This window comes from Myotis daubentonii, chromosome 7 (genome assembly GCF_963259705.1).
Source record: "Myotis daubentonii chromosome 7, mMyoDau2.1, whole genome shotgun sequence".
Classification (NCBI taxonomy): domain Eukaryota; kingdom Metazoa; phylum Chordata; class Mammalia; order Chiroptera; family Vespertilionidae; genus Myotis; species Myotis daubentonii.
In genome coordinates, this window is record NC_081846.1 from 79,712,309 (window position 1) to 79,740,107 (window position 27,799).

The following is a 27,799-nucleotide window of genomic DNA, read 5'->3' on the forward strand; positions in this document are numbered from 1 at the left end:
TTACTATGATTGCAAATATCAAAAAAAATTCTATATGTGACACGGCACCAGAGTTAAGTTAGGGTTTTTCAAAATGCTGACACGCCGAGCTCAAAAGGTTGACCATCATTGTTCTAGGTAGTATTTTATCAATCCCATTTTATAGATAAGGAAATCGAGACTTGAAAAGGTTACATAACACAACCCAAATCACATGAATTAAGGAGAAGAATTAGGACTGGAACCCAAGAAAATATAATTCCAGAAAATTTTCTTTCAACTTACACTGTATTATAAGTAACAGATAAGTCTTAAAAGAGTTCTGGCAAATGAAACATTTTTAAGGCAGCAAATCTTAAGTCAGCTGGGTGAATATTCTATTTTGGAGCTTTGAGCTGAAACCAGTCATGGTAGAGACATTTTAGATGCCCATGGGGTATAGTGCATTGGCCTGGGTGAGGAGAATGCTTTTGAAATCATAACATGGCTACTACTCACTTGCAAATTAGTATCATCCTGCGACTAGACTCTGAAAGTGACTACAAAGAGGACTGTCTCAGGAGGTATCTTCATTGAGGAGTTGCTTGGAGAGTGCCTTGTCTAAGGGACCAAGAATTGCTTCCAAGGACTTATAGACTGGCCTGGATCTATATGGTGTGGCTGAGTTCCTGGAGCCTGATTTGAGTTCCCCAAAAGGTTTCTTCAACTATCTTCCCATCCTATTGGGGAAATGTTTGCATCATCAAAATTACTACCACCAAGACATCTGAGTACCACTGATCTGAACTACAATTATATTTGGTTTCTCAGAGCCCAAGTAAGTTATAAAAAGAAGATTCTGGCCCTGGCTGGTATGGCTCAGTGGTTGAGTGTGGACTTATAAACCAGGAGGTCTTTATTTGATTCCCAGTCAGGGCATATGTCTGGGTTGCAGACTCGATCCTCAGTAGGGGGCATGCAGGAGGCAGCTAACCAGTGATTTTCTCTCATCATAGATGTTTCTATCTCTTGCTCCCTCTTCCTTCCTCTCTGAAATTAATAAAAATGTATTTTAAAAAAATAAGATGCTAGTATTGGAGGGAAAGATGCAACTCAGAAAGTGCCTCTGGTAGTAACTACTCAAGGATGAAGAAGTTATGAGCTACAGTGATTGCAGTGGACTTAAAGTAAATAAAAAAAATTGAAGGATATTTGGAAGGAAGGAGTAGCAAGGTTGAAAATTGTACTCATCCTATACAAAGGTAGTAATATGGGCCCTCTATTCCTAGACCTATTCTAGACCAAGGTCTAGAAATATGTACTATGGAAAGCATCCCCAAGGAGATTTTGGTCAGAGAATCTTCAACTGGTGTTGAAGTTGGAGACAGACATCAAAGATACGTCCAACCTTTGAATACAAGAATAATGTTATTGCCACGGATGGAAATGGCTGAGCAATTGAACATGGGGAAAATAATAATTGGTTTTGGAATAAGCATGTAGTGATGAAATATTGAGAAAGCAGCCCATAAATCAAGAGAAAATAGGGAGCAGACCATTTTAATAAGTCTCTTCCATGCTTAAAATCCCACACAGTTCCCCCCGCCCCTTTGTCTCCAAAATAGGTCCACCTGCTTACTCATCATATCCTCCATTATTCCTATAATGAAACCCTCATGGCGGACACAGCAGTCTCCTTACTGACTCCAAGCAGCCATGTACTTTCCCATTCCCACCATCCTTGCTCATAGTAGTTGACCCTCCTGATACTCTCTCTCCCTGTGTTGTCCATACATGAATCCTCTTCTTCCTTTAAGGGCCAACTCAAATCTCATCCCCATGGCTAGAACCGAGACAACTCTCTGTCCTCTCTGATTATGATTCTACTGGGTCTGCTCACTCATTTGGCCTTGGAATAATTGTTTAACCTTGAATGTATGCATTCATTTCTTACTAAGTTCTATTGTAAACACTGAGGAGAGAGACCTCACATTAATTCCACTCTTCATCCCTTACACAATCGAGTACAATAATATGGTTGTAAATATTTAAGGACAGGATTGCATAGAAGCATTTGTTGAAGCCCCTAAACTCAATGAATTTGTGAGTAAATGTAAAAGACAATGAACAGGACTGGGACAGCAGCAATAAGTGATAGGAGGAGAAAACCTAATAAAGCAGTGGTTCTCAACCTTCCTAATGCCGCGACCCTTTAATACAGTTCCTCATGCTGTGGTGACCCCCAATTTCATTGTTATAAATTGAACATAATTAAAGCCTAGTGATTAATCAAAAAAAAACAATATGTAATTATATGTGTTTTTGATGGTCTTAGGCGACCCCTGTGAAAGGGTCATTCGACCCCCAAAGGGGTCGCGACCCACAGGTTGAGAACCGCTGCAATAAAGGAATACTCAAATTTGGAAGCAGGACCAGAAGAGGGCAGCACATTCAGCAGCCTGGGGGAAGGAAGATGTTTGACAGATTGGCTCTCAGTCTTTATTGCTTCAGAGGTGGAAGCAGATGTGCATGAGAACATACACTGTTTTTATAGTAACAGAGAGAGTGTACTGACTTTATGTAGCAGATTGTATATAGAAGAACTCACTCATTCAAATCTGAAGAAATATCTATTGAGTGCTTACTGTGTGCCAGACACTGCGTGTTATCTACTAATATTATACCCAGGCTTGTGCCTAACCCCTAAGCAGACATCCTTCCAGGCACCCTCCATGCCCTCGGTGCCATTTGAAGGCCATGAGTTACGTTATTTCACGTTGCATTAAGGAGCACATGGCATTCGTTTTCATGGAAATCTAACTAAGCACAGATGTCTGATTGTGCCTTCTCGCCTAGGGATTTAACCACAAAACAAGGACAACTTTTTTCCCCCATCTCCCACATGCTATGATTATACGCTTGCATATTTAAGTTCTTTTTAAAATGATGGTTTAAAAGAATCCTAATGGCAAGAAGTGAGAGTCTGCTTTCTAATCTATGACTGATGGGATACCGTACACATATTTGTTAATACAAAACCAGCAGATTTTCTCTTGTGCAGGCTCAGGGGTCTTGGCTGATGCGTGACAACCCCCTCTATTTTGAACCACACAGAGAAGTTTTTAGATCCCGCTTCTTGTTTGCTACCTGAGACTATATCGAGAAGCAAGAGATTGATGCCGTCCCAGTCTGGCAACTGAGAAGCGTGTCTTCCTGTCGTCTCCATTGGGCTGGGAGGCATATAATGAGACTTGGCAAATCCACTTGAATGAATCTCAGTTGTTACTTTCAGGTCAGTAAGCATCTTAAGCATCCTGGGGCCTGCTGCACTCTTTGTCGTATCCCATAACTTCTAAGCAGGGCTTCCCCAGAGAAGAGTTAACCAAGAGAAATGTAATCCTTTAAGTCTTACATAGGACATACTGAGTCAAAAAAAAAAAAAAAGGAAAAAGAACAAAGCTAAAGAACAAATCCATTCTGATGATCAGGCTTTTTGTTTTTAATGCTAAAAATACATTAGCCACACTTTTTAAATTGACTTCATTAACTCTTTGAAATTGCATACAAATTAATAGGATTTTTATTATTAATTCTTCCAATTTGTTTATAGTAGGCTCTGAAAGGGGTCTGTCTTATTATTTTCTTGAGCCTAGCGATGCATTGATGAGACTCATTAAGCATAATGGAATCTGGCCATTTATCACCCAGATTAAAAGCCCTTTCCATGTAACCTCCAGTTACCCTTTATTTTTAGAGGCACCTCCTTGGCATCCATCAAAGGCTCGGTGTGATTTTCCAGTTTTTTCAGTAACAGAATCTCTATGTTAGACACATCCTCCCTTTCCTGCACTGCCCTTCCTCCTACCCACATTGACATGATTCGAAAGTATTTTATTCAAGCGAAGTTGTAAAAAGTATACGGAGTTAAGCCGTTTGAATAAATGTAATCTTGCCTTTTCTATCATTTCTTTCCCAAACCTTTTCTGGTCATATTTCTTCACTTGAGCCTTGTTCTTTGGGGAACTACCAGAACTCAATGCCCTTTACAAATGCTAAATGTCTCTTTCTTGTTATGAATGGAACATTAGCCAGCTAAGGTCTCTGTCTTCCCCCATCATGACTAATAGGATTGTAATTTCAGCAAGGTCTCAGATGACATCAAAAACCCTATCAGTGAAACTCTAAATGGATTTGGATGTCACCTGATCTCCAAGATGAAATTCAAAGCACTGTCTGTGTAAAGGTTCAGAGGCAGTGGGTCCCCGCCAGAGAGGCCCCTCTGACTCAGTGAGGAGTCCCAGATGGGGCAGACTGGATGAAGATAATCAAGCATTTCTTTAAAGCCACTTCAAACAAAACAGAATACCTAAGCAAATATAGGGAAGACTACTGGAATTTTAGTCCATCCTCTCCTGGAATTTTAGTCCATCCTCTATCTTAATAGCCACTTCTCTCCCTTTTTCAAATAAATCAGAAGAAAACCTTTAAAAGCTAAATAAGCTATGTAAGATCCTATTCCAATATGCGAAGAAGTGCTATTGATGTAGTGTTCAGATTTTGAGAATTTTTGCTTGTTTTTTAATTGTTGTTTCCCTGTCATTGGCATTGTCAGCCTAGCCCTGTGTTTATGATAGCGGCACAAAATAAGAGGAGCATGGTTTCAACTTCAGAACAGAATCAAACTGAATTGCACATTGAAAGTTTGAACCTGGCCCTGTAGCCTCAGTGCTCAAGTCCAACATAGTCATGGTAAAGTTTTAAGGAACACTTGCACTTACGCTTCCTGTATTCTTGGCCTCCCCTCTGAGTCAGTGAATGCCCCTTAAAGGATCTGCCTCTATCAGGAGATCATTATTTTCAGAGACACTCACACAAACATTGGGATCTTTGTGACTCACACTTCCGCTTCCACTTCCACCCCTACTTCTGATCCTTCATCAATTTCCGTGGCCCGTCCTCACCTCCATAGCTCTGTGCCTGGCCTCTTCACTCCAGACCCCCTGTCCATCCACCCTGTGCACTCTGGACGATGCGTGCCAGCTCAGAGGCTTCTGTCACAGAATAGCTTGATGAAAGCTGTCCCACATCAAATCTAAACCACTCCGTCCTTGGCTACAGAAGGCTTTCATAGTCTGGTCCCACTTGACCAGTCTCAGCCCCCTACTCCCCAGCACATACAACGTCTGATCTCCGCTGCCAAGCATTGGTCATGCTGCCTGGATTTGTCCTTCGGGGAATGTCTTCCCTGACTTCAGCCTGTTCAAAGCATATCCAGCTTTTACCCACGAAGTCTTCCCTGGTCCATCTAACCCTCATCTTCTGCTCCTCAGAATTCATAGGGACTTGTGATAGGTGTGCTGCCATGTCATACTTCATTCTCTTTCATTTCAGATTCATATGTGCTTCTCAGAGCTTCCAAAAGGATTTGCAGTGTTACTTACGTAGATAGCATCTTGTAATGTCTGATCGTTGCTTCCTCCCTATATTTCTTACTGCTTATACTTAGCAATTAGCTCTTTCAAGACAGGGATCATACATACCTCGTGCTTCATTTTGAAATGTAGCATGAGAAAAAGGAGAGGACACAGGGCTAGGAGCCAAAGGACTTGAGTCCAAATATAATTTTGCTGTAAATTAACAATGTGACTTTAGGTTGAATTCCTTGAACCTGGAGGGACTAAATTATCTAAAAATTGCTAATAATTACATTTTTCATCAAAGGAAAAGAGCTTTTGTCCTGTTCATGAAAATAATACTTCATCATTCTAAAAACCATCAAATAATAGAGAATCACTTAAGAAGGAATTTAAAATAATCTGAATTTATGAGATAAACACTTTTAATATTTTGGTATTTACCATTTCACATAGATTTTTTTATCCATGTGCATTGAATGGTAAGAGATCTCTCTATCTACCTATCTATCCATCTATCAACTTGATAATGAGGAAAAATGCTTGTTTCTTTGCAGCTTTTCCCTCTTAACAATACAAGGTGACCACATTTTCACTTCACCAAATTATTATGGTGCTGTATGGATATTAAAGAACATATAGTCCCTTATAGAGAATGATGTAGAATAGACATACATATGGGCTGCAGAAAGGATTTACTATAATCTCCAGTTTGTCACCCTTGATGAGATATTTCTCCCTCTGTACAGAGCCTGTCCTTTCGCTCTTTGCCTTCCTCACTGAACATTTGTTTGCTGGGTCCCGTTCAGTGGGTGTCTGGGCTGAAGTCTCCACCTTCAGCTCCTCATTTACCCCGGCTCTGCCCCATCACTCAGGTACACAGTCCCTTAGATGCCACCCCAGCATCCAAAAGCTCCAAAAGTCAACTGTTTTCTTCTGTTTGGTTTTTTAAAGGTTTGTCCCAACTCAGTTGACAGAAAAAATATAATGTAATTTGGTGTGAGGCAACTTATAGTCCGTGTTTAATTCATTTGGTGTACACATGTATATGTTTTACTTCACAAATATTAATGCAAATATTATGAGGTGCTGCCCCAAGCCCTTGCTGGGAGTGATACACAATATAGAATATATGTTCTCTATTATCTAATAAATGCAACTATTATGATTTTCAAAATGCATGTGATACAAAGGCTTTTGAGTAGGAGATGCAGCCCTGTCTTAAATTTGAGATCTACAGTCCCCGTAATTAAAATGAACACTTAGTTGTCTGGTTTGCATTTATTTAAAAAAAAAAAAGAAAGAGAAGTGAGCATTATACAATTGAGCACTGTATTTTCTTTTTGGGCTTCAGGAAATATCTTCAGATGAAACCTCACCAGAGTGAAGACGAAGGTCAGGATTCCCGCCCTGCAGGGAAGCCCAGCTCTGGGGTCCACTGGGTCCCTCCTCCACCGCCCGAGTCCCCTCTGCTCTGATCTGGTGAAAAGAGATGCAGGGAAAGCCCACAGTTCCTCAGACGCAGGGACCAAGGAGGGCAGGGCTGCCGCCAGGGCTGCAGTGACCTGGAACCCTGGCCAGGCAGGGAGAGCAGTCTGCCTAATGGGTGGCAGGGTTTGGTGGAGGATGTTTCTGTTGTTCTGTTCTGATTTTCTGGATGGCTCAGATGAACGTTAGCTCACATTCAGCATACAGGAAGAATGGTAAGAAGGCTGCATGGAAGCCAGGTTATTTCAAGGTTGAACATAATAGAGTTGAGGACCACTTGACCAAAGATGTATGAGCCAATCCCTATTTGGGCATTTATATCAATATGATAAACAAGGCCTTGGTGAACATAAATGCACTTACATTATTGTCTATTCATATTGCCATGTTCTCATGATAAATTTTGGGCGTAGATGTGTTCTATATGCACTTTGAAATTTTGTACATAGTATCAGACTGTTCTCCATAAAGATCATACCAATTTATACTGCAAATCCTGACTTTAAGAGACATTAGATCAATAAGAAGTGTTTTAATATGGCTTCTTAATGTTTTTCAGTTTCCAACACATTGTAATTTTTAAGTGTCATATGAATTTAAGAAACACTATAAAAGGAGGTTTCATCAAAATAGATGTTTCTTTAGTTGAGGTATTTAAAATCTTTTCTTAGATGACCCTAGCCAGTTTGGCTCAGTGCATAGAGCATAGGCCTGTGTACGAAGGGTCCTGGTTTCTATTCCAGTTAAGGGTACGTAACTTGGTTGCAGGTTCCCTGGCCCTAGTGTGCGTGAGGCAACCAATCTATGTGTTTCTCTCACATGGATGTTTCTCTCTGTCTCTCCCTCTCCCTTCCACTCTCCCTAAAAATCAATGGAAATACATCCTCGGGTGAGGATTTATAATAAAAAAAATATTTACTTAGGTGCAAATTACAAATATTTTTTAAAAGTCTCTAATAAATTTCTAACTTTATCTTCTCTACTATTTTACTCTTGATGAGATTTATCAAGAAAGATTCCCAGAAAGGAAATTGTTACTTAAAATGGTTATCAAAAATTGCAAAACTAAATTATCAAAAACAACTTATCCATTAAACTTCCTTTCCCATTTCTGCAGGATTTTGTTCGTAAGATGAGCCCATCATGTTGCCTCCATTGATTTATTATGTTTTAAATGCATGCCATCAGGAAAGTGTCTATAACTGAAATAATGAGAGCGTATTGTTGAGTAGGCGTTTTCTGTAGAAATACTGATGACTAACATCTTACAAGAGCATCTTAGTGCCAGCAGGATACACCTCTGCTACTTTAATTATTAAAGGCCTTTCCCCCTCACAGTGACTGAAATCGTATAGTGAACACATTTCAAATTTAATGAAGCTATAGTTTTCAGATGGCATAAATCTAACAAGAAAAATGTTGAAACCCAGGAAACTTATAGAAATCAGATCAATAAATAAAAAGAGAGCCTCTTTATGGCCTCCATAAGATGCCTGTGTGAGTAGGGATGGGTCTTCAGAGCATTCACAGCAAGCTCTTATACGAGGTTGCAGTTCTGAAGTTGACTGTGTGCTGAACAAGATGTTAGAAAATTAACTCCCTTGCTTTCATGGAACTTATGTCTTTCAATCTAAATATGCAGCATATAGATATAGATATAGATATAGATATAGATATAGATATAGATATAGATATTCTCTATTGCCTTATATAGATATTCTCTGTTGCCTTATATATATGAATCAGGGCATATATATATTTATATTCCCCAAAAATGTATACATACACTTTGAATAACTATAAAGGCAGTGTTTATTAAAATATATTTTATTTTCAAAATGGAGCTATCAGCTGTAATAGTACATATACATTTTTTGAGATGCCCTGTATTTATTTTTATTTTTTTTTTATGTGTGGTGGGATTCTGAAAAACATATTTTTCTATGTGGTGGGATTCTGGAATATTATTTTTCTATGTGATGGGATTCTGGAAATATCCTCCTCCTAGTGCTCATCATCCAGTCCGCCTGGTCCGTAGGTACAACGGGTCGTCGGGCTATCCTGGAATCCTGGCACGTACTAGGTGCTGAAGGAGTATTTGGAGCATGACCCAAGCTGGCCTTGTCTTTTGGAGTTCGGGTACACACATTTAGATCCATTTCTGTCAGCATGCAGATGGGATACAACACCTAGTAGAAGGGCTACCATGAGGAATAAGAAGTAAGCCTGGGGTGCTCATAGCTCAGTGCTTGTTCCAATAATCTAGCCATTGTTGAGAAAGGTAGAGCTGGTATTACTGTTGCTAGAGGTTCTCAACAATTTCTTAATTGGAACTATCAAGAGATTTTGTGTGTGCATGCACACACACATGAATATGTTAATAACTTAGCTATTTGTCAATTTGTTGAGAATGTAGTTTGTTACAACAAATAAGACTTGACATTGTGAACCCTGGCATGATGCATGGAGGACACAACATCATATCTGTGTTGTTTTTGCTGGAACACAGCCTAAGTCCAATCATGAGGAAACAATCAGATAAACCCAACTGAGAGGCATTCGACAAAATAACTGATCAATATTTCTCTAAAGTGCCAAGAACATTACAGACAGAGTAAGACTGAGAAACTGTTACTGACTGGCAACTAAAGACAGATAACAACTGCAGGCAAGGTTGGGTCCTCAATAGGATCCTGGTGCAGAAGAGGAACACAGGTGGAAAACCTGGTGAAATTCAGCAAAATCTGTCGTTTAGTATTGTGCTAGTGTGAATCTCCTGCTTCTCACCACTGTGCTGTGTTTTCATTTATCGTTAGGGGAAGCTGGATGAGGAATGCAATGGCATTCTGTGGTATCTTCCAATTTTAAGTCTAAAATTTGTTGAAAATAAAGTTTTCAAGAAACATTTTTCATAGGAACTGCCATTAACTTCCTTCAGATGCTTCAAACACTTTATTTTGAAATTTTCCTATAAGAGTTTACATTTACCTTTAATAAACTTAGGCTTGTTAATGTAAACCAATTACCCCAGAATATGATAGGTAGAACAGACAAAGTAGGAAGACAAAGTTTTGATTCCTGCTCTGCCAGTTATCATATGTGTTACTTCTGAGGATGTTACTTAGCTTCTCTGGGCATAATATTATCATCTAAAAATATGGGATGATGATGATGATACCAGCACTTCATGAAATAGATGAGAATATAAAATGAAATAACATTTATAAGTACTTAGCACAGTGGCTAGAACGTAGTAAATGCTTTATACTATAAATATTAGTTTTTATGGTATAATGATAATGATATTATTATTATTATTATTATTATTATTATTATTATTATTTACATTTCTTTTCCTTTACTCAATAGGAAAGTGTAAGGAATGTCCAGGTCTATTACAAGGATGAAATGAGCTATTATATCTAAAAACTATGTTTCTCACAGAGTCACTGCTAACTAAGGTGTAGTTACTCCTCTCATCCACCTAACCATCCATGTATCTATCTACCCATCCATCTAAAAGTCTACCAGGTATTTTTGAGGGTCTCCTGTGTATTGGAGATTAGCATGTCTTTATTGTAAAAAGCACTACTGTTAATCTTGAACAGGCAGAGCAATCATAAGATATGCCTTCTATGTGTATAGCACATTACAATCCAGAAAGAGCTTTCCTGTACATCATTGCATTACATACCTTTTGAGGCATTTGTTGCAGTGATCAGTTCCTATTAATGAGATGATGAAAATGAGCGCCAGAGAGGTTGTGATACATCCTAGCTTACATGACTAGTAAGGGGTGACAAACGTTCTCGGTAAAGGGCCCAGTAGTAAATGTCTTAGCTCTGTGCGCCATATGGTCTTTGTCACGGAAGCAGCCCTAGGGGGTAGTGTGTGACTGCACCGATAAAACCTCACTTACGAAACCAAGCAGTGGGCTGGACTTGTGGACCCTGAACCGGTCAGTGCACAGCAGCTCCTCAACTCGAGACGTCTGGCTAAGTGTGGGCATGTCATGACTCTCCGTGGCCTCCTTTCAGCTTGTGGTTAGGCAGAGAATACTACAGTACGCCTGTGCAGTTTCACTTAACGAAAATGATCATGGGATCTCTGTTTCTGTATCCTGCTTTCTGAGCATCAAGGAATATTTTATTAAACCCTCAGCAGAAATCCTGATTCACTTCGCCTCTCAGTCTTGTTACTTTTTCCAAAAGATATTAAGCATTTTTTTCAGGTAGCCTCTATAACTCCTAGTGACCATTGCTTTCTTTTCTAATTGTCATATGGTTTTTTTTTATATATTGTTCAAAGTATATATTTAATAATACTTATTAGATATAGATATAGATATAGATATTCTCTATTGCCTTATATAGATATTCTCTGTTGCCTTATATATATGAATCAGGGCATATATATATTTATATTCCCCAAAAATGTATACATACACTTTGAATAACTATAAAGGCAGTGTTTATTAAAATATATATGTGTGGTGGGATTCTGAAAAACATATTTTCTATATGGTGGGATTCTGGAATATTATTTTTCTATGTGATGGGATTCTGGAAATACCCTCCTCCTAGTGCTCATCATCCAGTCCACCTGGTCCGTAGGTACAACGGGGATATATATATCCCCTTTATTCACCCATCAACCACTTCCAGCCCTCCCCCGACCCCCCACGCAGGCCTTCACCACAATCTTTTCTGTGTCCATGGGTTATGCATATATGCATACAAGTTCTTTGGTTGATCTCTTCCCACCCACCCTCCCTTTCTTGCTTCCCCTCTAAGATCCCGCAGTCTGTTCTATGCTTCTATGTCTCTGGATATATTTTGTTCATCAGTTTATTTTGTTCATTAGATTCCACATGAGTGAGATCATGCGATACCTGTCTTTCTATGACTGGCTTATTTTGCTTAGCATAATTCTCTCCAGGCCCCTTCATGTTGTCTCAAAAGATAAGAGATCCTTCTTTTTGACAGCTGCATAGTATTCCATTGTGAAAATGTACCACAGCATTTTTATCCACTCATCTACTGATAGGCACTTAGGCTGCTTCCAGATCTTAGCTATTGTAAATTGCACTGCTATGAACATATGAGTACATGCATTCTTTCTGGTTAGTGTTTTGGGTTTCTTAGAGTATATGCCTAGAAGTGGAATCATGGTCAAATGGCAGTTCCGTACTTAATTTTTTGAGAAAAATCCATACTGATTTTCATAATGCCTGCACCAATGTGCATTCCCACCAGCAGTGTACTAGGGTTCCCTTTTCTTCACATCCCTGCCAGCACTTGTTATTTGTTGATGGTAGCCATTCTGACAGGTTTGAGGTGATACCTCATGGTCATTTTAATTTGCATCTCTCTAATGATCAGTGACTTTGAGCATTCTTTCATATGTCTATTGGCCATCTGTATGTCCACTTTGGAGAAGTATCTATTTAGGTCCTTTGCCCATTTTTAAATTAGATTGTTTATCTTCCTTTTGTAAAGTTGTATGAATTCCCTATATACTAATATTTTGAATATTAACCCTTTATCAGATGTATCACTGCCAAATATGTTCTCCCATACAGTGGGCTTCCTTTTCATTTTGTTGATGGTTTCTTTTGCTGTATAGAAGCCTTTTATTTTTAATATGGTCTTTTAAAATAGTACAGTCTAGAAATGTTGTGAGGTTTTTTTTGTGGTGGGTGATTATCAGTCTAAAACCTTTTATCTTTGATTTTGAAAATTAAAAAAAGGAATTCTGAAAAAAAGTTTAAAATAAATACATTGGTCTAGCCAGTGTGGCTCAGTGATTGAGCATCAACCAATTAAGCAAGAGGTCACAGTTCAATTCCCGGTCAGGGCGAATACCCAGGTTGAGACCTAGATCCCTAGTATGGGGCATGCAGGAGGCAGCCAACTGATGATTCTCTCTCATCATTGATTTCTCTCTCTCCCTCTGGAGCCCTCCCTCTCTCTGAAATCAATAAAAACATAAAAATATCAAATAAATAAATAGATAGATAGATAAATTGCCTCTCTGACTCATCTCAACTCCCCAAGATTGTCAACAGTACTTGCACAGTATCTCCTTAGGTCCCTTTATTTGCTGAGTGTAATCTATAGCTGAGACTTGAATTTATGCAAAGCAGCTGGCTGATCTCCCTTGGATCTCTTTATTTACCTTGGAGTTCATCTTTTCCTCTTCTTTTCAACTTGGAGAATATATGCCTGGGTAGCAAGGGTGGAAGTGACATTGATGATTCTGCTTCTATTAGTATCACAGCATCTGCACCAAGCAGTAAGTCAATCCCATCCTTGTTCTCATCTGACTCTCAGGACAGTCTTACCTCAATACCCTTTGTAGGTCTCTTCAGGTTTTGTCAGCCATGTGACCCCATTTTTACAGACGTTTCTCTTTTTTCTTTGATTATATGTCCTTTCTTCCACACATGCCAATGCTTACTATCCTATCTAATAAAGAGAGAACATGCTAATTGACCCTCACCCCATCGCAAAGATGATGGCACCCACAGCCAATAAGGAGGGAATATGCTAATTGACTGCCCCACCCTCAAAGATGGTGGCACCCTCAGCCAATAAGGAGATACTATGCTAATTGACTGCCCCACCCACAAGATGGCGGCAGCCATAGGTAATATGGAGGGAATATGCTAATTGACTGCTCCGCCCTCAAAGATGGTTGCACCCATGGCCACAAGATGGTGGTGCCCAGTCCCCTCAGCCCCACCCCCAGGCAGGCCTGGCCTTGCCGTGTGCCTGCCTCCAGAGATCCCCAGTTCCCTCAGCCTCCCAGCTGACCAGGGCCAGCCCGAGGAGCAGGCAAGTCTTGGATGGCGGCTGCCCAGCCGCCCAGGGTTGCCCGAGGCTCAGGTAATCAGGGCCAGCCGAGGCTTGCACTACTGGCAGTGGCAGCAGCAGAGGTGTGATGGGGGCATCGCCTTCCCCTGATGGCCGGGTTGCCTCCCGCCTTGAGGGCTCCCAGGCTGTGAGAGGGGGAAGGCTCTGCTGAGGGACTCCCCCCTCCAGTGCATGAATTTTCATGCACCGGGCCTCTAGTTCTCTTATAAACAGAGTCAAAATATATTTACAAGTTGAAAGCTATAAAATTAAAATATATAACATAAATTTAATATGATAGCTGTTTTTTAACATTTGTTAGACTTGCAATTTGAATGTATTTTTTTGGTATGTGTTTTTTCTAGTAGTAGTAGGCTTTTGTTTTTAATCCTCACTTACAGATAATGTTTTTATTGATTTTAGAGAGAGAGAGGGAGAGAGAGAGAGAGAGAGAGAGAGAGAGAGAGAGAGAGAGAGAAAGAACTTATTATTTGGTCGCCTCCCATATGAGCCTGACAAATCCACAACCCTGGTAGTGCCCTGACTGGGAATCGAACCTGCAACCCACTTGTGCATGGGACAACACTCCAGCCAACTGAGCCACCCAGCCAAGGCAGTAGTGGGTTCCTTTGAGTTTGGTTGCCCTGTGGTCTTGTAATGGATGATGACTCAATTTTCACCCTTGGAGCTACCCAGTGTTTATTATTTATTGTGTGAGTGTATCCTCTTTGCCTTTACTTGTGGCAGGGATGTGCCATGTTTTCATTAATTCTACCTCTGTTCTCTCTTTATTAGCTTTTAACAAGAACATTGCAATCAAAAGTACAAAGAAGTCACTGGGCAACATGACAGTATTTGTTCAAAAGTCATATATTAATACATTCAGGGTAGAGTTAATATTCATCCTTTTTATACCACTGAAATGAGACACAAAGTTTAAAGGTTTTTATTAAGATTTTGTGGATCCATAAAAATATGACTTTGTATATTGAGGAAATCTCTGAATCTATATTTGCAGCTCTGCTTAACGAATATTGACTGAGACAACCAAATCCTTTTGACTTTTTCTAAACATTCAGCTGTTTACTCCCAAATTATCCTCCTCACTCCTCTAGCCCTTCTTGAACCGGGCATGCCTAATTAGGCTCTCACATTCTTTAGTTTTCTGTGCAGCATTTGGAAGCCACTAGAGATCTCACTGCACATTTCTCTGCTTTTACCATTGCTCTACCTGAGCTGAAAGCTGGTTGTGTGTGTCGGTTGTGTGGTGAGTGAGGATCTTCCTCTCATCTCTGATGCTTGCTCCAAGAAGAGACTCAGACCTCTGGTTAGCCAAATGGTAGGGGTCCATGGATGCCTGTGGACCTCAGCAAGAAGTCTCCAAGCACCAGAGTAGGTCCCTGCCTCTTGCCTGAGCTTGACCATTGCTGTTTTACACCTGTCCTGTGAGATGGCTGTGCATCCTCCCTCTGAGCTGCTGTTTTCTCCTTCTATGAGAAGACCCTCAGTGTCTTCCAGCTCTAGTTGGACTTGCCATGATCTTCCACTCACCAGCCTTATGAAAATTGTCATATTTTTCATTGGCATCCTTATACAAGTTTCTTCCTTTTTTCCTCCATGAACAATCTTTTGTTATTTCTGGAAACTTAACCATTTGGGCACAGAGAACAACCCCCTGGTTCTCACCACCTGCTCTGGTACTTGTCTGACACTAATAGGCATGTCTGGTGTGGACGATTTTCAGACTCTGAGAAGGTACATCATGGCATTACCGTCAGGACAATGAAAGGAATCCCTTGCTATTCAGACTTACCTGGTACTTGACTAAACTGGAGTCATTTTTTTTTAAAAAAAATATTGATTGATTTCAGAGAGGAAGGGAGACGGAGAGAGAGAGATAGAAACATCAATAATGAGAGAGAATCACTGATTGGCCGCCTTCTGTACGCCCCCCCACTGAGGATCAAGCCCACACAACCCAGGCATGTGCCCTTGACTGGAATTGAACCCTGAACCCCCCAGTCCACAGGCTGACACCCTATCCACTGAGCCAAACCAGCTAGGGCTAAACTGGAGTCCTTTATCAGCCTACCTAACATTCTTACAGGAGCCCTAACAGGCAAACTTCCTCTTTGCTAAGTATGGTTATTAAGGCTTCCTTTTTATACTTCTTTTATACAGTCTGGGTGTGTAAAAGCATTTACATTATGTCTATCCTCATCTCTTTCTTCCTCTCCCTCTTTTCTGTACTTTTTCCCTCAATTTTTTATGGGTTACTCACCACTCCGATTTATACAAAGATACCAACTCTGCCTTCCAGAGAAACATGTAGAGGGGCTCTGACCTCCCTGTTCCCAATAATCTTAGTCATTCCCTCCAGCTCCATGCACCTTCCTCTCCTGTTCACTAATTACTTCTGTTCTGATTGGATTGCTGCCTGGGTATCCCGGGTGTCAGATCATTCTGCGTTAACCATACTCTCTTTCCAGAATCAGTTGCTGGGAAGTTGGTAACTTGGTTGTGTTTTTAGACAGTGTCTCTTAGGAATTCTTTGCCTGATTGGTCTGCATTAACTTGGAAATCTGACTCCTCTCACTTCTGTGTTTATCCTCAGAATGTCACTTTCCTGATGGCCGACAGTTAGATTCATCAACATTCTCTTCCACTGAGGAATGTTTCTCTCCAAAAATCAACTGTGATCCTACAGTCAGCTTTGCCAATCAGGGGACCAACAGAGAAATCCAAGCGAGTTGTCTAATGATAATCAATCTTATACATCAGGACTTTCCCCATCCTAAGCCAACAGTGGAGAGGTCAGACAAGAAAGGTTAAAGTTATGACCTTGTTGTGTGGTGTGAAGTTTGCTTTCTATTATTTAGCTCACAGGCCTTAGTCTGAATTGCCTTTCACTAATGTCACATAATCAATTTTATTCATAGGTTTCATTTCCAAATAGTTCATGCCACAGTAGGACACACAAATGGTTTTTAATTAGGTGGCTATATCTGTCCTTAATTCTGCACAATAGTTTAACTCACTCTCCAAAATTTGATTTTCTAAGTTATGATATAGTATATAACTTTAGTATGAATATATATATAACTTTGGGGTCATTTCCTAAAAGATGCAGGCAAGAATTCAGCTGGTATTTTAAAAAGTACCATGTCTGAAGTTCTTTCTAAGTCACGCCCTATAATTTTGAAGGATAGTAACCTGGCTGCCCTGAAATGCTTCATCTTCTTGGTGAATTCAATAACTTTTTGGGTTGTGTTATTTATAAAATGGCTTTTGCTTATAGATATTCAAATATATGCAGTTGGTTATAATCCCAGAGAAAATAAGGGGGAAAAATAGATTCCTGAGTCAGTCATTAGTATGAAGAATTATCTCAAGCACAATAGATTTTCCTCATGTCAAATCACACAAAATCTCCATGGCAACTTCACATAATTATGCATAATATTTCAGTGTAGTAACAAAATTAAGCCCAGAAGAAATTGTAAAGAATAGTAATATAGGGTGAGACAGATATGTGGGTAGGTGGCACACGGGAAAATTGAAGGGGGACAGGTCAAAGATGTGAAAATTTCACAAAGGACCAAAAAGATTGCCTGCTTTGTGCTTTGGCGAGTACTGTTTAAGTCACTGTATTGTCTGGAAATTGGAGACTGGAGACTGCACTATCTACTGATAACACTGAGGTGCCTGCTAGAACTTCCATTGTTAAAGGAATGTCAGCATTTCTATTATATTTTTTTTCTGAGTTTATAACACTTATAAGAAAGTTTCTCTAGGCAATATGTCGGCATGCTAGCTTGAAATAGAAAAGTTATTTTATAATTATTTCTGAATTCATAAAACTTGCTTGAGCTATTAAATTTAAAAAGAAAAAAATGTAAAAGCACTCCAAATATGAAAATAACATCGTTTAGTTACCATGAAATATAACTGAGATGCTCTAACACTAACATTCCTTGCATATTATAATATATTTTTTTTGCCCGTCTGGTGTGGTCCCATGGTTGAGTGTCCACCTATGAACCAGGAGGTCAGGGTTCAATTCCTGGTCAGGGTACATGTCTGGGTTGTGGGCTCAATCCCCAGGAACCTGCAGGAGGCACCTGATCAATGATTCTCTCACATCATTGATGTTTTTATCTCTTTCCCTCTTCCTTCCTCTCTGAAATCAATAAAAATATATTTTAAATAAAGATTATTTTTTTAAAATGTTAATGCATAAAGGTAATTCATGCTTGGCTATTTTCCCACCTGAGTTCCCAATATAAAGTTTTTTACTTATAGATCAGTATCAGCATATGGCTTTTGTTCACAATCATTTAAAACGGGTGTTGTTGCCCTATAATTTTGAAGGATAGTAACAAGTTAATTCAGAAATTTATATCAAAAGGAGATGATAATTTCTGGAAATTTCAAGGTTTTCAGATGGGTAAAAGAACAAGATAGTGTTACATACTCAATTTGGTTTAACACATATCAACTTCGTTGGTACTATGACTCTGATTCCAAAGTGAGTGCTGGAAGCATGAAGATGACCTTGACATAGTTTGTGCTATGGGAATACTTGGAGTCTAGAGTAGGAAACAGACATGTAGCTTGTTAATTTCAATGTAACATGGTAAATACTGAGATATGCTCAGGCTTATATTTAACTAAATAGCTAGGCCTTTTAACCTAACATCTCACAGAAGAGACTTGGTAAGTTCTAAAGGGAGGAAGTGTCAACAAGGGGCAGAAGGTGAGGACAGCATTTAGACAAAGGGAAGGGCATAAGCAAAGGCACAAAGTTGACTCTGTCAGAGGGACACAGCTCAGGCCAGGCCTTTTTTGCCGAGCAAGTGACTAAAATAAGCTGCTCTTAGAGCGATGGAAGCCACTGAAATGGGAACATGTTTAAAGCAAGCTAGCAACATGACGGGATTTGCATTTTAGATAGATACTGGAACTTCAGTTTAGACAGTGGAATTAGCAGGGAAAGATTAAAATCAAGGAGATTGTGTAAGAGGTCATTTTTGAAGCACAGACTTTTCCAGGGACCCATCCCCTTTGTCACAGATAGCAAGTACTAGCTCCATGCACACCCATTAGTGCTTTCTCTAACCATGCGGATCTTTATGTAACTTCATTATTTTGAGGGTGATCTTAGCTAGGCCTTTGTACCATTAAGATGTTAATTAAATTGTTTTAATTTTGTATCATAGAAACTGTCTCATTTTAAGACAGATTTAGTCCATTTCTTTGCTTTCAACATCTAGATTTTATGGGCATATAAAATTTATTCTGTTTTAAAGGCTTAAAGAAAAAACATATTTTCACACTAATCTCTCTATATGTGTATGTGTATGTGTATGTGTATATGTATCATCCAACTAATAGGAATAAATGTTGAGTGACTATAGTTTTGGAAGAATAGGCAAGGAGTAGGACAATACCTAGGGTTGGAAAAGCATGGGTTCATTAATTTTATCCACCCATCTAACCAACATTCTTTAAGGTATACTAGGTGACAGGGACTGTTCTGAGCAAGAATGAAGCAGTGATGTGCAAAACAGATGGGGGACTTGACATTGTGGAAATTACAGTCTAGCTGGGAAGACTGACATTGATCAAATAAGTATATTTGCCTTTAAACAGTTCATGCAAATATATCTCATAATGCTATCTATCCAAATCTTGCTTATAAGTTGATCAAAATCTCAGTTCCTTAGCATTTTTCAGCTGACCACCTGTTGTCTTTGAATTGTATAAGGGATGTTGACAAAGAACATGGCTCCCTGAATTCCTTGGAAAATATATTTAAGGATCCCCACCTTGTTGTTATAATGCAAATACTAACTTTATTAGCAATTATAAACATTTAGGTATTTCTCAAGAAGCATAAATATTTAATTTGGGCTCCTGGTTGAATAACTTTCTAATTTGTGGGTGTAGTACCTCCTTTAAATTTCAGCATAAATAATTAAATAGCCCAAATGCGCAATAATGTCATGATTAGGTGACATAGCCCTAAGATGTCCTCACTTGTATCCTGTCCTTTAGTTCTTGTTGAAATGTGTGACCCTTTAACTCTAGGGAGCTAGATGTATTTGCCAAAATCAGAGTTCAGTCTTCACCCTTCATGCCCTTGAACTCCCCCGTGTGCCTCTGAGAGCTCCAGGCAAAGCTGTAGGGCAAGTGGTGAAAATGGTGATTAAATGCTTCCCTCTATTCTTCTTTAAATACTCTTATTTATCTTGTATGGTTAACTCTGCTCTGATAGGGATGAAATATGCATAATATATTGTAATAGTTGTCCCCCAGCACCAGGAGAGGTGGTTACTAAAACTAAATGGCAAAGGTCTGAAATGGAATTTGAGACATACAAACATTGCTCCTTCAAATGTGAAAGGCAGAACCCTAGCTTTTCCTGGGGTACTTTCACTCAAAGATCTAATTTAAAGAAGACAGTTTAAGACCAAAAAAAAAAAAAAAAAAAAGGACAATGCAAAAGTGTGGCCTGCAGTGATGATACCCCAGTACCAGGTCTGTGGAAGCTCTTCCCTTTGCTCTGTAGGTTCATGAGGCTTCTTGGGAAAGCTGCACTCTAAGACGTCGTTTGCGGTACAGTATCTGGGATGAAGTTATTTTTCTCGGTGTGGGTATTTGGAAAATGATTGATGACAAGTCAAGGACAGAAGAAAAAGGAAAAGGTTTGATAAGTATCACAATACTATAAAATCATTGGGTTCAAAATAAAAGTCAGAGTGCACACCCCAAATCGAAGGTAGCTATGAGGAAAGCAAACATTTGCAACTATATGTGAACGTTTTGAAAATAAAAATTCAAGGAGTTACGTTTTGTTGCGTGTGATATTAGCATCTCATGTTTTGAGGAGTTCTGTCTGTTAATATGAAGCATAATGAGATTATTTGTCAGTAGATATACTCAGGGCTTTTTATTCAAATCTCAGCACATTTTATTTGCATATAAAATGGCCCATTTACACTCAACAGTAACTAGCCCTGAAGGAGTGATATTTAATAGGAGAATACAATTATCTGTCAGGCCATAGACACTTTCTTCAGGGCAGTGGCTGCAGTTTAAGATAGCCTCATAATCACTCTCCTAGAGTACCAAGCGATTACCACACTGAGCTAGAAAATAATGTAATCTACAAAATTTTGTGATTTCATGTGAATAAAATATCTGTTTTCACTTATCCACCATTTTAGGACTAATATACATAAAGGTCAATGAGCTATTAAGTTTTTATTCTTGATTCCATAGGAAGGTTCTAAACAATTATTTTAAATACAAATACTAAGAACAGTAAATATTTTATTCCACACACTGTTACCCACCCAGAATTTTATTCTGTGCCTTACATATATTGCATTATTTTGACCAACCATTGCTTTCTAAGATTTGGGGGTATGTTTCCTAGATAGTAATAATGTCTCCCTATTTTAGAGATCATATATGGTGTTCTACACAAACTAGAAAAAAAAGAAATTAACTTATTTTATCTCTCCTAATTTTGGAAGAGGTATTCTATTAAAATTTTGAAGGTGTCAGCTGTCAAATTGCTTCCATCATTAATAAGTTGGGAGACAATTGACTTATCTTCTATTGAACTTTCTTATCTATTAGTTGACATATCAGGCCAACTGCTAAGAATGAGTCGGGCCAACACCCTGGAGATGTGGTCCTTCACCCGCCTGGTGTGTAATGATAAGCTCCAGTGAGTGTGCAGCAAGAATCAAAAAGAGAACTGAGGTCACTGAGGTGCGGATGGTGGCTGAACAAATAATGAAGGAGCCTGAAGTGAGTGTTACATACTGAGCGTAGGGAAGAATTGGCAAGTCAGAGAAATGTGAGAACTGCCATAGCAAATGCCCTAATTTCCCCTGTCTGGGCAGCTTGGAGGGAGAACTGTGCTCAGAAGTCTAGGGAAGGACTGAAATGGGAAGCAGACCAGAGGGTCTGTGAAGTGCTTTTTACCCTTAAGAACTGTAACTGTCTTCTCGCTTAGGATATTGGGTAATAATCAGTTTGTTCCTTCCACCGTTGCACCATGGCTTTCGGTGACCGTGATGCATAATTCAGACTTCAGATTCGCAGGCCGGTTTTACAGGGTCTCCGTACTAATGCTCTTGGTTGCTTTTTTCTTTGTTTGCCTGTCTTTTAATGAAGTTCACTTCCTTGAGCTTATGCACAATTGCATTCTAATTGAGAATCCAGTGCTCTCTGCTGAGTCCAAGTTGGTTTAAGTCTGACCCAAAGTTTATTTGCAGGCCTGTCCATTCAGAGTCTTGGCCCCATCTTCAGCTTCTAACAAGACAAGCTTGCTTGTTTGGCAAAAAGCTGTGGAGACACAAGACAGGCAGCAGACTTGAAATATTCCTCTTTTGGTTTTTATTTTGCCAAGGTCTGGACAATGGGTCCTGAGCTAGTTTCTCAGCATATGTTCTTCTGGAAATTTCATTTAAATCGACAATGGGAAATTGACTTGGCTGATACAAAGCCTGCCTCATTTTGGCTTCCAAGACAGTGGGATTTCCGGCCAGTCTTCTGTGGCAGACTTCTATCTCCCTGAGACGAGGCAATCCTTATATTTCACTGGGGGGCCCACCTGATCAGACCATTCTCTGAATGGGAGCACATGCTCTCGTTCTGTGCAGCGAGCACCCACCTTCTGCACTCAGCCACTCACCCCAAAGTGGCGAGGCTGGCGTGGCCACTGCCAACACACCGCCTTCACCGTGTGCTTAGGTGTCCTAACCCGCTCCTCTTGGCCTCTGCCCAGCACATTCTTGACACAAGTTAGGTGCTCTAGTCTGTGCCCCATAACTTATGCCAAGTTGTACCTGGACAGCTCATGCCTTAAGAGCAGCGGTGCCTCATTCATTCATTTACTCATTCATTCATCCACTCATTCATTCATCCATGTATTCTTGCAAGATCGGTTTATTATGCATCTAATACTTGTCAGACATAGTGTTGGATGCTAGGCAGACAGCAGGGAAAGGACAAATAAAAACTCCTACCCTTATGGACTTTCTATTCTCATGGGAGGACAGATTATAAAGAAAATAAGCAAAATGTACAGGAAGTGATGAGTGCTGTGGGGAAACAGAAGCAGAGAGGGGGCACAGAGTGCTGAGGTGGTGGTTTTAAGTAAGGTGGCGAGGAGGACTGTTCTTTGAGGGAAGATGTGAAGGAGGGAGGAGAGGAGCCAGAGTGAACTCAAGGGAGGAGGCAGGTGGCAGGCGTCCCACCAGAAGCACGCTGTGCTGTGCCCCATGGAGTGTGGGGAGCTTGCAGGGTCTGAGCAGGAGTGACCTGGCTTGACTTAATTAGAACAGCATCATTCTAGATGCTCTAAATACAGCACAAGAGCAGAAGCAAGGAGACCTGCGTGGAGGCTGATGCAGTAATCCAGGTGGGCCAGGGTGATGGGAGTGGATATGGTGGGAGCAGTAAGGTTCTGGACATATGTTGAAGAAAAAGCAGACAGGCTTGCCCAGTGGATGTGCTGTGTGGTAGAGAGAAAGGAAAGAGTCAAAGAAGTCACCCCTATGTGGCCTGGGTCACAGCAGGATCACATGGCATGTTTGAGGTGGTGGCGAGACAGGGCCGAGCAGGTGACAGTGCTGGTGAAGAGCATTAAGTCTTCACTGCAGGTCTTTTATGGAACGAGGAAGTGTCTTAGACCCAGGGAGCGTGATTTCCTGAAGTTACTCTAGCCAAATACTAAGGGGTAATGGTCACCTAATGATGCCTGAGGGTTAAGCACTGTGTATTTCTTATTCAACTTTATTATTAATAATAATTATTATAAATTATAAACGTAATTATTATAATTGTTCTATACATTTATTATAATTATTGTAGGGTAGATGACTGTATCCTTATTTTACTGTAACATATATTAATTATATATTACTACTACTATTTACAGATGAAAAGAAATTGAGAGTCAAAGAAGTTAAATTACTGGCATAAAGTTCCTGGGTTTATGGGTACCATGTTTTAAACCTGGGTCTGTCTCACTCCAAAGCTGGGTTTTTAAATGATAAATTGAGCCACATGGGCAGCAACCAGCAAAGGTTATGCAGTGATTTTTGCTTTTGCTTTTCCCCGAGGCTGTTAACCACCTTGCTTTTGTGGCTCATGAACCTGTCAGCTGAGCTCTGATCCATTCAGTCCACAGCTATGAAGTCATTGTCTCCTGCGCAGCAAGTCCCACGCTGGCTCTGGCCATACGATGCTGTGCAAACAGAAATATGCCCCCAGCCCTCTTACAGCTCATTCTTTATTTATGGAAACAAATATAAAATTACAGCTGTGGTAAGCAGTTCAAAGGAGAGGTCCAGGGTGGGGTGAGGACATTTAATATAGGAATGGGACCCAGTCTGGGGAAGGGGTGATGATTTAGCTGAGCACTAACTAGGCCAAGGGGCATGGGGAGGATGTTTTCCAGGCAGCAAGAATATATACAAGGGCCCTGTGGCAAGAAGAAACGTTGTGAATTCTGCATCCCATCCCTGGAAGTCCCAGATACTGTGCATCATGGGGGCTCGGGGACAGGAATTGGAGAGGTACAAAACGAAAGCTAGAGGTCTCCATGGCAGGACCAGACATGCACAGCTCAGAGTGGGTGGCAGCATCATTTATCGTCCACACTGCCACACTCTTGAGTGTGCTGCACATTAAATGGGGTAGTTTGTTGATGCTTCGTGTGAGCACCAGGTCTATTTTGGCCAAACAGAGTGGTGGTCACTCTATTGATGGATCAGTTTAAGGATCTTAGTCCTTATTGTAAGAGTTGATCAGAAGCCATTCGTAGGTTTTTCAAAGGAGGGTGAGTTGGCGTGATCAGGTTTCATTTTTAAAAGATTACTCTGAGTTACCGGTATAGCATCGGCATCCATCTCCTACATGTCATGCAAAATGTTATCATTGGGAAAGCTAGATGAAGGTTACAGGGAACTCTCTGTTCTGATTTTGCAACTTGTGAGTCTGCAATTATTTCAAAATGAAAAAAAAATAAAAAACTTTCTCTGGTTGCTGAGAACAGATAAGAGATGGGCCTATTTCTGGACATTCTGTACTTTGCAAAATGCCCATGGAGGTATTTGGTCCATACCAAATGGTCCTTGAATTCAGTCCTGTCCAAAACGTCCATGCTTGGAAAACATCTGTAATGTTTATATCTACTTTTAGTTTATAGGATTAATACGTGAAAAATAGTATAAAAATACTGTTATGTTTTATTGGTCCACTAGAGGACTGTGCACAAAATTCGTGCACTCGGGGCATCCCTCAGCCTGCCCTGCGCCCTCTTGCAGTCCGGAGCCCTTGGGGAATGACTGACTGTTGCAGAGGTAGGAGAGGCTCCCGCCACCACCGCTGCGGTCGCCAGCCATGAGCCTGGCTTCTGGCTGAGCGGTGCTCCCCTGTAGGAGCACACTGACCATCAGGAGGCAGCGCTTGCATTGAGCATCTGCCCCCTGGTGGTCAGTGCATGTCATAGGGACTGGTTGTTCTGCCGTTCAGTTGATTTGCATATTAGTCTTTTATTTTATAGGATTGTAAGTTGTGGCTGTATTGCCAATCCTAACCCTTCTTGCCTTAGTAGCCTAGCTGGCACATGGGGTGAGGTAGGTGGGTCAAGGTTCGAATATTGCAGAAGAGCAGGATTTATATTAACTATGTGGATTGGATTTCTCCATGGATGTTTTAGACAGGACCAAATATCCTGCCGGTGATGGGCCAGGATACACGGAATTCAGAGAGGAAGCTAATTCTCTACTCCATGCAAGAGTTGAGGGCAAGAGAGTATCTCTGAGTTGGAAAAACGTGAAATTATTTGAGATATAATTGAGACATAATTGCTACTCAGGACATCTCATTTCTTTTTGCTTTCTGAGATGTCCGACCAAGAGGATCCCTAGAAGAGGAAGAAAAGGTGGGGACATTGGGAACATCCTACTAATGTAGTTTCCTCTGTTAACTGCAAACGCTCCTCCTCCGAGGGTGGTCAGAGTGGAGCCTGAGAAAAGCAAATCCATCCATCATGTTATCATCCCTTCACTTCTTTTTTAGGGAAACAGGATGCCATTTCCCCAAAGCAAAGGACACAGAATGGGGATTAGAAGATCTGAATTTACCACTTACAAATAATTAAAATATACCCCTCCCCCTTTGGTGGATAGAAAGTTGTGACAAGGAAAGAGCGAACAGGACATTTTTAGATTAATGATAGAGAAGGACCTGTGCTCTGAGTGAATTGCCTTTGAAAAAAAGGGCTTGAGAGTTATTTTTGGGAGAGCCGATTTTCTGTGACTCAGCACAAGAGAGGAGATACCAGTCCTGGCAGACTTCTCACATGAAATGTTTTTGTATTGACTGATTTTTCCTTACTTGCTTACATGTTGTAAGGGATTTTCTAAACTTTAGATCTTGTGTGTGGCTTCTTATTTCTTGTCAGTCCTTCCCAGTTGAGTAGAAGGTTATGGTCCTAATGAGATGGATCACCTTCTCCAGATGTTGAATTTCATGCATTAGCCATCAGCAGGACATTGTTGCCTGCATTGTGTTGTACAGCACAGGGGTGCAGGGGTCAGGAGAGAAAGCGGTTCCTTTGCTTTGGGCAGTGCTTGGGCCTGTATTTCTCATGACGGAGAGCATACAGATGGCAGTACTATGTGTGAGTTAGTGGAGGCCGCAGTGGTAGTGGTGGGTACCTGGGGACATAGGAAGTGATGGTATTGGCCCAGTGTTGCTGTGATATTGTCCTTCATAGTTTCTGAGAACTCCCACCCAAAAATGAAATGCAGATTTTGTGCTTGTCACACTAGATAGCTGGATAAAATAAATGGATAGAGATTTATAATATTGGAAGGATTTCTAATCAGTGTCCTCCAAATAAAAGTTTATATTAGAATAGTCCCTGCTTACTAAATGGTAATATTCTAAGTCACTTGTTTGAAACTTGAATTGATTTTTTCAGCTTTATTGAGGTATAATAGGCAAATAAAGCTTGTATACATTTATTTATGTGTGTTTATGAGGACACTTAAGCTCTACCCTCTTAGCAAATCTGAAGGAAATTCCGTGATTTGTGACCCTATGGATGAACCCGGAGGACATTATAATAAATGAAATAAACCTGACACGGAGACAAATACTGCATGATCTCATTACATATGGAATCTAAAAAGTCAAGTTGCACACCCTGAGCAAGCTTCCCAAGGATTTCCCAATGCCCTGGCCGCTCCAATTCCTTCACCTCCCGTATCCCCAGCAGTGATCCTTTGCTCTACCTATCTCAACTCCCATGTCACATCCTGAACCACCTTCAGAATCACAATGTAATCATGCCCCTCCAGACTGCAGTCTTCTCTCTTACCAGATGACTTGGCAAGCATCTCAGTTTTGTCAAGTCCTTCAGTTCTTGATTCTGTCACGGCCTTTCTGTCCCTTGTCCAGTTTAACTCCTTTAAAGATGTATCCCTATCACCCACCACTGCACAATTACAGCAGGGTTTCTTGGGTGGGACACAGGTGTCAGTATCTTTCAGACCTCATTGGTGACTATGTGTGGCCAGGGTTGTGAACCATTGCTCCATCTTCTGAACATCAGAACACCCAGTGCTCTAAGTTGATAGGGAAGGAACCTCCTTGAGATTAAGTAAGGATTTGAACAGGATCTTTCTGGAAATAGAGTGTCCCTTAATAGCTGTAACTTCAGGAACGTGGAGAGCTCAGCAGAGGACACATCTTCCTGTAAAAGGTTGCTTCCTTCCCAGGGGATTTTTAAAGGTCCAGTATCTGGCATTATTCTCTGAGGTAGTTGTGGTTCTTAAATGATGCTCCAATGGCGTAATCACCCAGATCATTCACTCTTTCTTTAGAAATATTTTTATTGATTTCCGAGAGGAAGGGAGAGGAAGAGAGAGATAGAAATATCAATGATGAGCGATCATCATTGATCGGCTATCTCCTGCATGCCCCCTGGGGATTGAGCCTGTAACTCTGGTAAGGTATATGCCCTCACTGGGAATCGAACTGTGACCTCCTGGT

General features: G+C 40.4%; 1 protein-coding gene across 8 annotated transcripts in view; it reads left to right on the forward strand.

Annotated features, from left to right (window-relative positions):
* Window positions 1-27,799, forward strand: part of NCKAP5 (NCK associated protein 5) — a 941,160-nt gene that overhangs the window by 246,025 nt on the left and 667,336 nt on the right. The window lies entirely within an intron of this gene.